General features: G+C 36.5%; 1 protein-coding gene across 1 annotated transcript in view; it reads right to left on the reverse strand.

Annotated features, from left to right (window-relative positions):
* Positions 1–10,864, reverse strand: part of SLC7A2 (solute carrier family 7 member 2) — a 189,279-nt gene extending 178,415 nt beyond the window's left edge. Inside the window, exon 1 of the mRNA XM_053703918.1 lies at positions 10,713–10,864. The gene's annotated coding sequence lies outside the window, so the exon portion shown is untranslated. The remainder of the gene's footprint in view (positions 1–10,712) is intronic.
* Between the last annotated feature and the right edge of the window lie 274 nt (positions 10,865–11,138).

Consider the following 11,138-nt stretch of genomic DNA (forward strand, 5'->3'; position numbering starts at 1 on the left):
GAAGGGGAGGTAGGAAGAGGAAGAGAAAGACCAAATATAGATACAAAAGAGAGGAGATACTCTCAGAGACAACAGAGAGGAAGGGGGGATTACATGAGACCGAATGCAATAAGAGGCAGGAGACCTCGGAGGAGGAACTACTAGGAAAAGGATCCACAGGCAACGAATTACAAGTTGTGAATATATCTTCATTTAGATTAAATCTGACCCACATTAGTGTTCTTAAAAGAGGGCTTTCTTTTTGTCCAACTAACAAGCTGGATACGTTTGAGATATTAAAAGACTTACATCTCTTTGCCAGAAAGCTAGTTTTAGCTCAAATTATGAACAAAATAGATGAAGAAAAACATTACAGATCAGGAGGCAATTACCAATCTACAATCCCTCAGGACTTTTGTATGTTGTTGTGGCAGTCTGTGTCTCTATATAATGTCAGTGTCATGCATTATTTTTTGCTCACCTGCGGTTGATAAATAAATGTACTCACTTTTGTTTAAATTGCATTCCGACTTGGGGCTGTTTTATTCAGTGCTGTGTGTGTTTCAATTTAGGTCTAGAACTGAGCAAAAAGACTTACTTACTTTCTCCCTTATTTCACTATATATATATATATATATATATATATATATATATATATATATATATATATATATATATATATATATATATATATACACACATACATACACACACACACACACATACATACATACTTCTTTAAATCAGCAAAGCAAAAATCCAGATATTTCTAAATAAGTTGGAGATAGTCTAGTCAAAATTAAACTTCCATGATTCAGAAAGAGCAGACAATTTTAAGCAACTTTCTAATTTGCTCCTATCTTCATTCTCTTGATATCTTTATTTGAAAAAGCAGCAATGTAACCATAGGAGCCAACCAATTTTTTTTTTGTTCAGCACCTGGGTAGGGCTTGCTGATTGGTGTTTAAATGTAGCCACCAATATTAGATTATAAAAAGGGATGCCCACATTTTTGTGGGATGGATTCTACTTTTGTGAATTTAGATTTATACTGTAGGTGCAGGAAGTTAGAGAATGCATAATATATTAGTATGCCTGTGCTAAATCATGACTAAACTTGTTTTCACTTTGTCTAACAAATGGTGTGCAGAAAATACCTTTACAAATGACATTTACATATTCCCTTAAAGAGCTAGTAAACCTCACTAGATGTTAGCAAATTGTATTAAAGTCTAGATACATCACACACAGTCAAACATTATTTCATTGTTGAAAACACTATATTAACAGTAATGTAAAATATTACCCCAAGTAGGAGCCAACTGTTCCTTCCGTGCAGTTTTTTAATTAATCAGATGTATTGGCTTTCCCTGCAACGGCACATCGGAGCGCATTTCTAATTGTGCTCCATTACAGGGAAAGCCAATGCAACGATTTATCAGCATGCTATAACTTTACATACATTGTGCAGTGCAACTCCGATTGGTTGTACTGCCTGCTTGTATGAGAATTATTAACTGTTAATTTATTGTTTTCAACAATTAAATCATGTTTAACTGTTTATGCTGTTTCTACTAGCACTTAAACCAGAGGCCACATTGTCACTATGGTTCTTGGGCCGCTAGCAAGGGGTGTCAATCATCCCGATGGTATCTGATCGGGATAATTGCTGTCCGCCACCTCAGAGGTGGAGAATGAGTTAAGGAGCAGCGGTCTTAAGACTGCTGCTTCTTAACTTATGTTTCCGGCGAGCTGCATTCGCAGCTATATAAATCAGCCCCTCAGAGTGTTTAAAGGTCTATTAAAAAGTATGAGACTGTAATACGCAATATACTTTCATAAAAAAAATTTGGTACCCATTTCCTGTAATTTAACTCTGAAAATTGTTGGTTTTCTAGATTCTACTGAGTTTCTAGAGAGTAATGGGTGCTGCCATGTTTGTAATTAAAAAAAAACATTATATGACATGTTATATTGCTCTACAGATGTCATTTTAAGACTATCAACCCTGCAGCACTGTGTGTTTAACCCCTGCACTGGGGTTAAACACACAGAAGAATAAATGCTCGGGACTCGCTGTGCACTGCTGGTCCTAAACGAAACTCGCCACTGATCCAATCAGCAGTGCTAATCACACAACTAAGCAATGGAGTTGCAATACAATAACCTGCTGTTATTTTTTTGTGTAGTTAATCAATTATAGTGCACTATATTCTTGGTGAAGTTATCACAGTGCACAAATGATAACATTTTGTAGTTTTTAACTAGTTAATGCTTTCAGAAAATGTTGCCTGACAACTACGATAAACTATAGGGGGCTGGACACCGGAATTTAGAAGAGACAGCACGTTATAGCGGTTTGGCATTTGTTAGTATTTTTTTTTTTTTTTTTTGCGTAGTATTTTAACAATGAACGCATCTGCCAGGCTGATCTTCCTTACATGTCGCTCTTAGTCTCTTTCTTCCAATCCCATCACTGGCTTCCTCTAGCCTCTAGAATAAAATATCATGACCCTAACATTGATAACACTGTTCCCCCCTATATCTCCGCCCTCGTCTCCAGACACTCTTCCACCCATCACCTTCTCTCTACCCTTGACCACCTTCTCCCCTGCTCTCTTACCACCTCACATTGCCATCTACAGGACTTTTCCAAATTGGCTCCATCTAGTGGCACTCTCTGCCTCGCTCCACATAACTTTGCACTAGTTTTCAAAGTTTCTGCATTCCTTAATGGCTCTACTCTTAAGGGACACATACAATGTACACTAATTTTTCTTACCCCAGTTCCTCTCCTTTCCCCAGTCCCTTCCATTCCCTTAGCATGTAAACTTACAAGTGCAGCTGTTCTGTAGATCACTTCCTGAAAGGTGATAACAGTTCACAACTCTTGGCAGAGCCCTCTACCTACTCAACTGGTACATAATTTGCCTCTTAAATGCTACCTTTGTATATTATACCTATGTGTATAGCACTGCAGAATTTGTTGGAGCTCTGTAGATAAAATATAATTTCTATATACATCTATCACTTATATAAGATACAGATATACATAAACAAACCCACACATTAATTGCACCTATAGACAACCTACAACAGCACACACTCTTGAATTTATAGCACTTTACCTAATCCCAGTTAACCCCTTCCTACTCAGCCTTTGACCCCTCCCACATTACCTTTTTTCTCTACCCCTGTCCTACATTTTATTTCATTATAAACTACTGGATTTTCTTTTCAGTGATCTAACGACATCCATGATCTTTAACAAACATCCTACCCAAGTTCCTTCCAGTACCCTTACCCTTAAAGGGACATTATACACTAGATTTTTCTTTGCATAAATGTTTTTGTAGATTATCCATTTATATAGCCCATACTGGCTTTTTAAAAAAATATGTATAGTTTTTCTTATTTTTAAATAATATCTGATGTTCAGACTCCTAACCAAGCCCCAAAGTTTTAGGAGAATACTGATGCATACCTACTCCAGCTTGCTTCTGTTTGTGTAAAGGGTCTTTTCATATGCAAAGGAAGGGGGAGGGGGGTGTCTGCAATTTCCCACTTGCAGTGGGTGTTCCAGCTACCTTTTTAACAGAGCTAAACTGGGAGCTTCGAAGTAAATATTTAAACTGTTTTATATTTTTATACTGGATTTTTAGATCAGTATCTGTGCATATTATTCTTTATAGTAGTGTCTATTACATGCAGTTATATGAAAATTGGTGTATACTGTCCCTTTCTTCCTTCACAAATACAAACCTCTCTTTGTGATGTTTTTGTGAAACTGTCCAGGGTGATTTTTTTTTTTTTTGTTTCCAAACTAATTTTTACAGTATACTGTAATTTGAAACAGATAGCTATGCTTATACACTAACAGCTAATAGCAGGAAATGGCCCTGATTGGTGGCTACAAGCTTATGTTGCTCCTGATTGGCTCCCAGGAGCAGCAATGTTGCTACATTAATAGAGAGCAAGGTATGACAGTGTGTGACAGTCTACTTGTAGAACAGATTGATAAATAACAGAACACAACTATCACTACAAAAAGGGACTAGCATAGGATCTCAGCCCATGTGACTAACCAATGCAAATGACTTAAAGAGACTGTTGTGCTTACAAGCTACTGAGCCAGTCCTGGGCAGAAGATGGCTGGTGATTACTTGCTATCTTATTCCTGCTCAGGTGCCAGAATGCATTAATCCTCAAAGTGGACGTTTGCGGAGGGGAGGGGGGAGAGTTTTAGCTGCCAGTCAGTTTACCTGCAATATTAAAATGCACGGTTTATTATTGCATGTTCCTTTAATATAACCTGGAATAGTACCATTTTCTCTCTCCTGACTATGGGAATATTGTGATACTTCTGCTGTATAATGCATGTTAGCAATATTTGAAGTGGGCACCTCATTAAAGGGACAGTAAACTCAAAACTAAACTTGAATGGATTTGATAGATCATGAAGTTTTAAACAACTTTCCAATTTACTTATATTATCAATTTTGCTTAGTTATCTTGGTATCCTTTGTTAAAGAGTAATCATAGGTGAATTCAAGAATGTTTAGTCATCTAGCAGCAGTGTTTGCAACATTGTTTCTAGCAATGTTACACATAATTGCAAACGCTGCTGCCATAGAATGCTAAAAAACACATGCAGGCTCCTTTCAACCTACCCAGATTTACTTGCCAACAAAGGATACCAATAGAACAAAGCTAATTTGATTAAAGAAATAAATTAAAAAAGTTGTTTGAAAGTGTATGTTCTATCTGAATCATGAAAGTTTAACTTTGGCTTAGCTGTCCCTTTAAAGTAGGAATTGTAAAATGACATTCTGGCAGGATAAAAGTCAGCTTATGAAGCAGCAATAGCATTTACAATCTAAAATAAAATGAAATCACGTTTATGAACTAGACGAAATACTAAGGCGCAAGCACGGATTATAACTGCCCTACTAACCTTTTACACAAAAAAAATCAAAAGTTCAGGACATTCCATAAGGGATTGTGTGTCATGCAGCTTAAGCAGATTTGCATTATATTAACATTCTTTCCCCATGCTTGTTTGCCTTTGTAAATTATTATAGTTTACTTGTATTTCTACACTTTTTATTTTTTTTATTTACTTAAAGAGAATATCAATATTGCATCACATGCAGTGCTGATGAGCTATTTAATCATAACAGATGGTTAAAAAGGAACTAATGTCTCAATAAAACACGTGATTTTCAACCATTTTTTTACATTAAAAAATCCTGCGGCACACCACCATCCAAAATTTTACAAGATCACACATTGTAGCCTAATACAGTGTGTGTGTATGTATAAATCTTTCCAAAAGAGATAAGCACAGTCTTACAGTACCACATCCGCCAGGGTGCACTCCAAAAAAGCACATGCAATCCTCGTTGAAAGAAGGCACTCACTGCTGGTCTTTAGCCAAAACAATTTTTTTTTTTTTTTTTTTAAATTCATCCAATATATATCAAATCGAGCTCATCCATAACATTTTGGTGTCATTATAACACCTTTGTCAAATGATGTCAAAATATCCATATCACAGAATAAACATGTCCCCTGATTTTTCTATTTGGGGGACATGTTTATTCTGTGATAAAAAGTTCCACGTATTGAGGTTTTAGGGGGGGTACCAGTGATGAAAAGAAATTCTTAGGTGATATGCAGTAGTTCCATGCAAGTAAAAGTTCTGCTTGTTAGGGCAGTAAGCAGTGCACAAGTATTGAGCCCAAAAGCAGAATCTACTGGGGCCCAAGTGATCCTAAGTCCCTAAGCCTTGGGGGCACCAGTAAAAGAGTTTTACAATCAGTGTAGGATAAACATAAATATGGGGCCCACAAAAGAGCATCAGAGCTTGGCAACCAGGCAATGATGGGAGTAAACGGAAAAATTACAAAAGTTAAGCCAGGAGGGCAAATGGCATAAAATGCATATGATGGTAAACAGAAAGGTCTCACCCAGTTAAAGAAGATGTCTTCTCTATGCTGGAACGATATAATTATTTATTTATAAAATATTTTACCAGGAGGGGATACATTGAGATTTCTCTCGTTTTCAAGTATGTCCTGGGTCCACAGAACATTGCATTGATACAATAGGGTACAATAAAATTCAAAAACAGTAATAATACACAATATATGCAAACATTTAACATAGAACAGGTAGGAAATATATAATCAACCATGACAGGTGCATTCTGAGATATGTAGGGAGGGATCTCTTAATTAATATCCAGGGCAATTCTCCCTGAGCTTGAGAATCCAGAAAGGGGAGGTAAGTGGATCTGTAAAACTGTGACTGTCGGAGTGGGTAGGCCATAATTGATCAAAAGACCTCCGCAGACACAGAAAGAAAATGGCATCTGTTTCCGCCACTTCGGCCCTCTCTCCTCCATTCTTCAAGGCGACTATCAATTTCAGACTACGGTAAGTCCTCATGGCTATCATAGCACATGCCTTCAAATACATGAGCCGCCACCCAAATGTGCTCTTGCTCAGATCTCCTTGATAGGAACTTTTGTAATGCAGAACTGTGTGGGAGTTGAGAGAGTCCCAGCGTGTCCGGATGGGTGCGTAGGGTAGTAGCAGATACCAGCTTCTGTTCCGCTTCAGGAGTGCACTTAAGCAAGAAGGGACCAATTCACGGCGGCACACCTGACGATCTCTCACGGCACACTAGTGTGCCGCGGCACAGTGGTTGAAAAGCACTGCTCTAGATGACACTTTAAAAAATTCTCACAGCTACAAATTATATTAGTTTTTTTTTTATTATTAGCTGAAATGTTATCCTGTATGCTATAGCTATTAATGTTTTATTTGACTGTAGAAATGTACTTATTTTGTTTCTTCTGGTATTTTTTTTCCTTTATCTGTATCCTTATTAATCTAATTATCCCTTATAAAAAGTACATTTTAAAAAAAATGGACTGTGCTGCACATGCCAGATGCTTTGCAAGACCCGATTGGCTGCTTAACATCCTTTTACAATAGGATGTGGCTACTGAGGACTTTTTGAGTTAAACTAACTTCCTTTTGTACATAGAAATATTCAGGTGATATTTTCTAGTCAGCTTTTTTTCAGCTATGCTGCCACTTCTAAGTGTTACAACATGTGGGTATAATGTCCCCTTAAGCAGGACAACAAGTGATTGGTGGTTTTGTATGGATGCTGCAACTAGATGGCTTATTGACTATGTCCAACTCAGGGGTAGCAATGCATTGCAGCTCCAGAGTGGACTTTAAAGGGACATTAAGCACTAAATAAATGCTAGATAGAGTGATGCATTAAAAGAAAAAAATAGTCTGAGAATAACATGAAGATGTATTTTTGAAGATTCATTAGCTGTTTAAATATTGACAAAATAAGTGTAACGTTTTAGTGTCTATAAAACAATGGGAGCTGCCATGTTGTAACTTAGGTTACCTTCTCTGCTGTGGCCAATTAAAGGCAGTTATAAAGAGTGTGCAACCAATGGCTGTGTGAAATATAACAGTGTTCTGCGCACAGGGGCGGAACTACCATTGGTGCAGCAGGTGCAGGGACACCAGGGCCAAAGCGCTTGGGGGGGCCCATAGCAACCAGTCTATACATAGGCGTGTGCAGAATATAATCCTAATACAGGGGAGCCTTTTATTAATGCAGGCCGCAGGTCCATCCATCTATCTACATATATATCCTCAAAATCATTATACAGAGCAGCATGTATATTATGATTGCTTACTTCTGAGTTACCTTTGGAGGGCCCAAAAATGTTTGCACCAGGGCCCTCTGTTGAGTAGGTCCACTACTGGTTCTGCACTTCTATTTATAACAGGAACTGAAAAGCTCACAATTTCAGAATGGAATTACAGGAAAAGGTGGCAAAATAAATAATGAAAGTATATTGCAGATAAATTTTATATATACGATTTATCTTTTTTTATTACCATCTTAAAGTGTATAATGTCCCTTTGACTATGAGTTTAACCCATTCAAAGAGGTTAAGCAGATAATGCAATAAAACAATGTTCTAATTTATTATTGCTGGTAACATGTCAGTATAAGCACATTCACTGTCACAATGCAAACTCAATTCTCATATCTCACATTTTTGTAGACTAAAAACCACAAGGTCTTTGCGTAAAAGAGAGATAATGGATATTAAATACAAAAAGCAAATGCTCTAATACGTTTTGAGCATTTTATTATTGTACTGTTGCTTGCATATCACTCTGTGTTAAATCCTTGTACAGTTTAAAGTCAGCTACTGAGCAGCACTACTGTGAGTTAGCTGAGCACATCCGGTGCATCAATGGCAAGGGAGGGTGAGCCAATGACAAAATACAAATGTAAGTAGCCACCAGTCACTAACTAGTTCCCAGTAGTGCATTACTGCTGCTGAACATGTGTGTGTATATATTTATTTATTAGAACAAAGTACATTTTATAATAGAAGTGTATTAGAAATGCATGCTCTAGCTAAATGTTGAAAGTTTAATTTCGACTTTCATGTAGCTTTAAGAGGAAATGAAGGACTGCCCCCTAAAAATGGATATTTGTGAGATATGCTGTAAGATATTTTATCTAATTTCTTAAGTCAACAAGGAAAATATAAAGGTTTTCAGTCTTGGTTCTTACTACAAATGCTAAGAGACATTAAACAGTAGTACTTTAGTACGAACAAATATGTTAAATCAAAGTAAACATAAAAAGAAACAGATTGTGTAAAAAACTGAACAAATGACCCTTCCCTCAAGGTTATAAGAGAGTTAGTTGGCAACATAGGTTTCTGCCTGTTTTGAGCATGGGCAAATCTGACTACCTGTTTATCTAGTCTATTCAATTAAAATTAAACCAGCTCATGATACTCTAGAAGCTTTATGACATCAAGGTAGATAAACCTTCCTGTATCACAGCCTCCTTGTAGGGACAGGAAGTAATGGACACTGGACATATGAAGTTAAAAAAAATAATAAAAATAAAAAAAGGTAAAATCCATTTAAAATGATGAAAAATACATTTTGCAATGTTTTCTAGTAAGTATAAGCCACTGCTTAGTGATTTGTTTTTTATCACAACAATGAAACAGACTTTCATATCCCTTTATGTTTGTTAGAATAAGTAAATTATGTTTCCAGCTTTAGTTTAGAACATATGGTGAATTAACACTGATGTTACTATACTGCACACATTCTTGCTTCATTTCTCCGTCCATGTTACTGGCTGCTAAACATACTTGTCGGTGGTCAGATCTCCTCCAACTCTGCATGGTTTCTAAATTTACCATCATAGATCCCAGTTAGAAAGGGAATGCTGCTGTTGGTAACATTTAATTTAAGTGTCACTTATACTACTCTACCTTTTAAATTGCACTGCCAGTGTGTGTGTGTTATATATATATATATATATATAATATATATTATTATTATTATTATTTAAACACACTTATAATAATTTTACATATTGTATACTGAATTTGTTTATCTATGCGGGACATACTGGAACTTTACAATTAAATAATTAAATTATATTACATTGCCTTGTAAACTAATAGGTGACATCTACAGTACAGAATGCAACATTTTCTAGCAGTTTATAAAGTAGAAAATCTATAATACCGAGGTGTCCAACAAAAATCTGAATATTTTTTAAAATAATTAATGAAGTATATGAAAGAGCTATGTCAACCTAAATACAGTAGTGACATTTGTATTACTAAAGATGAAGAGATAAAACAAGGGAGGGAGAATACTTGTAGAAGGTGTGTTTCGTTTTGGCACAGCAATTGGACGGTTCAGCGTTACACGCCTACCCACAGGCTATTAAGAAACTGATGTCCCTCACGTGTATATATGGCCTTTCCAAAATATTTATGAAAACACATTATGTTATATGAAACCACAAAAACACAACCAAAGTGTTTTATTTTAGGACACTGTATCAATCAAATGATAAACCAGAAAACAATCATATTTAGTAAAGGAATATCAAATAAATAACAAACTAAATGTAAGTGCTGATAGACAGGCTGAATTGTTGGGTTCAGTGTTATATATTATCAGATTATCATTAATAATAATATTTTTAAAACATTATCAGGATGAACACTTTTTTTTTCAATACATATTTTTATCATTTTGAAAAACATTTCCACAGTATTTTTTGACAGGTCTTGTTTTCTATGACTTTATCAAAACACATAAAGCTACTAAGTTTATTTTATATTTAAAAAACAAACAAACAAAACATAAAATTATTATTTTTGCAACATTCTTTTCCAGCGTGACAGTGAACTTTACATGCTTATGCTAGAAGTAAACATACCATATAACCCCAGCAAGCACAATATTAGATCAGTGAGTGTAAGATTCAAAAACACACAATTTATACCAGAAACACAGACAGCCTGACACAGTTCTTCCATATCTCCCTAAATGGGATCCGAATATTAGCTGCCTCCCATAACACATACACTTGAACCTGACCCAAGACGTTTTGGGAGCAGCCTGCATAGCTGGTTTCAGTCAGTTTAGCCCCCATATGCTGGAGGGAAACGAGAGTGCAGACACACCTACCAAAACAGTGCAATGTCCCATAGGCTGCTAAACGGATCTACGAAACACTGTTTTGCCGCAAACTTTAGCAGCTTGTTAACCTCTTCATAGCTGTTAACTATTACTTGTGCTAACTTGAAACTGCAACAACTTTTGTCAGTGGACATGGGATAAAAGAGAATAACTCACCTATATATCTATGGGTGCAGTACAGACTGGAGCGGAAGTCTCACTGTCTTGTAGCAGCCGCAGCAGCAGCAGGCACACTGGGTTACAAAGTTATGGGGTCTGCATGGGGCACAGAGTCGTGAAGTTCTTGCTGACAGCTAGCGTGAAGAGGAGGAGGGGCTACAAGGCTCACTGGGCGTGAGCTGGGACACCTCGGTCTGTGGCCAGTGACTGACAAGTAATATAAGAGAAACTCCCTTTTTTTTTTTTTTTTTTTGGCAGAACTGAAGTTAGAAGACAAATAATCTCAACACTCAGATATATACACAGTACAGAAGCAGGCAGCACTCAGGGCTTCTGGTGCTGGAAAATAACCTCATGTCACCCATGCTGTAATAGTCTTTGACATAACATTTAGTTTACATTACTTTAGTATAATAATTATAA

The sequence above is a fragment of the Bombina bombina genome, chromosome 2, assembly GCF_027579735.1.
Source record: "Bombina bombina isolate aBomBom1 chromosome 2, aBomBom1.pri, whole genome shotgun sequence".
Taxonomy (NCBI): Eukaryota; Metazoa; Chordata; class Amphibia; order Anura; family Bombinatoridae; genus Bombina; species Bombina bombina.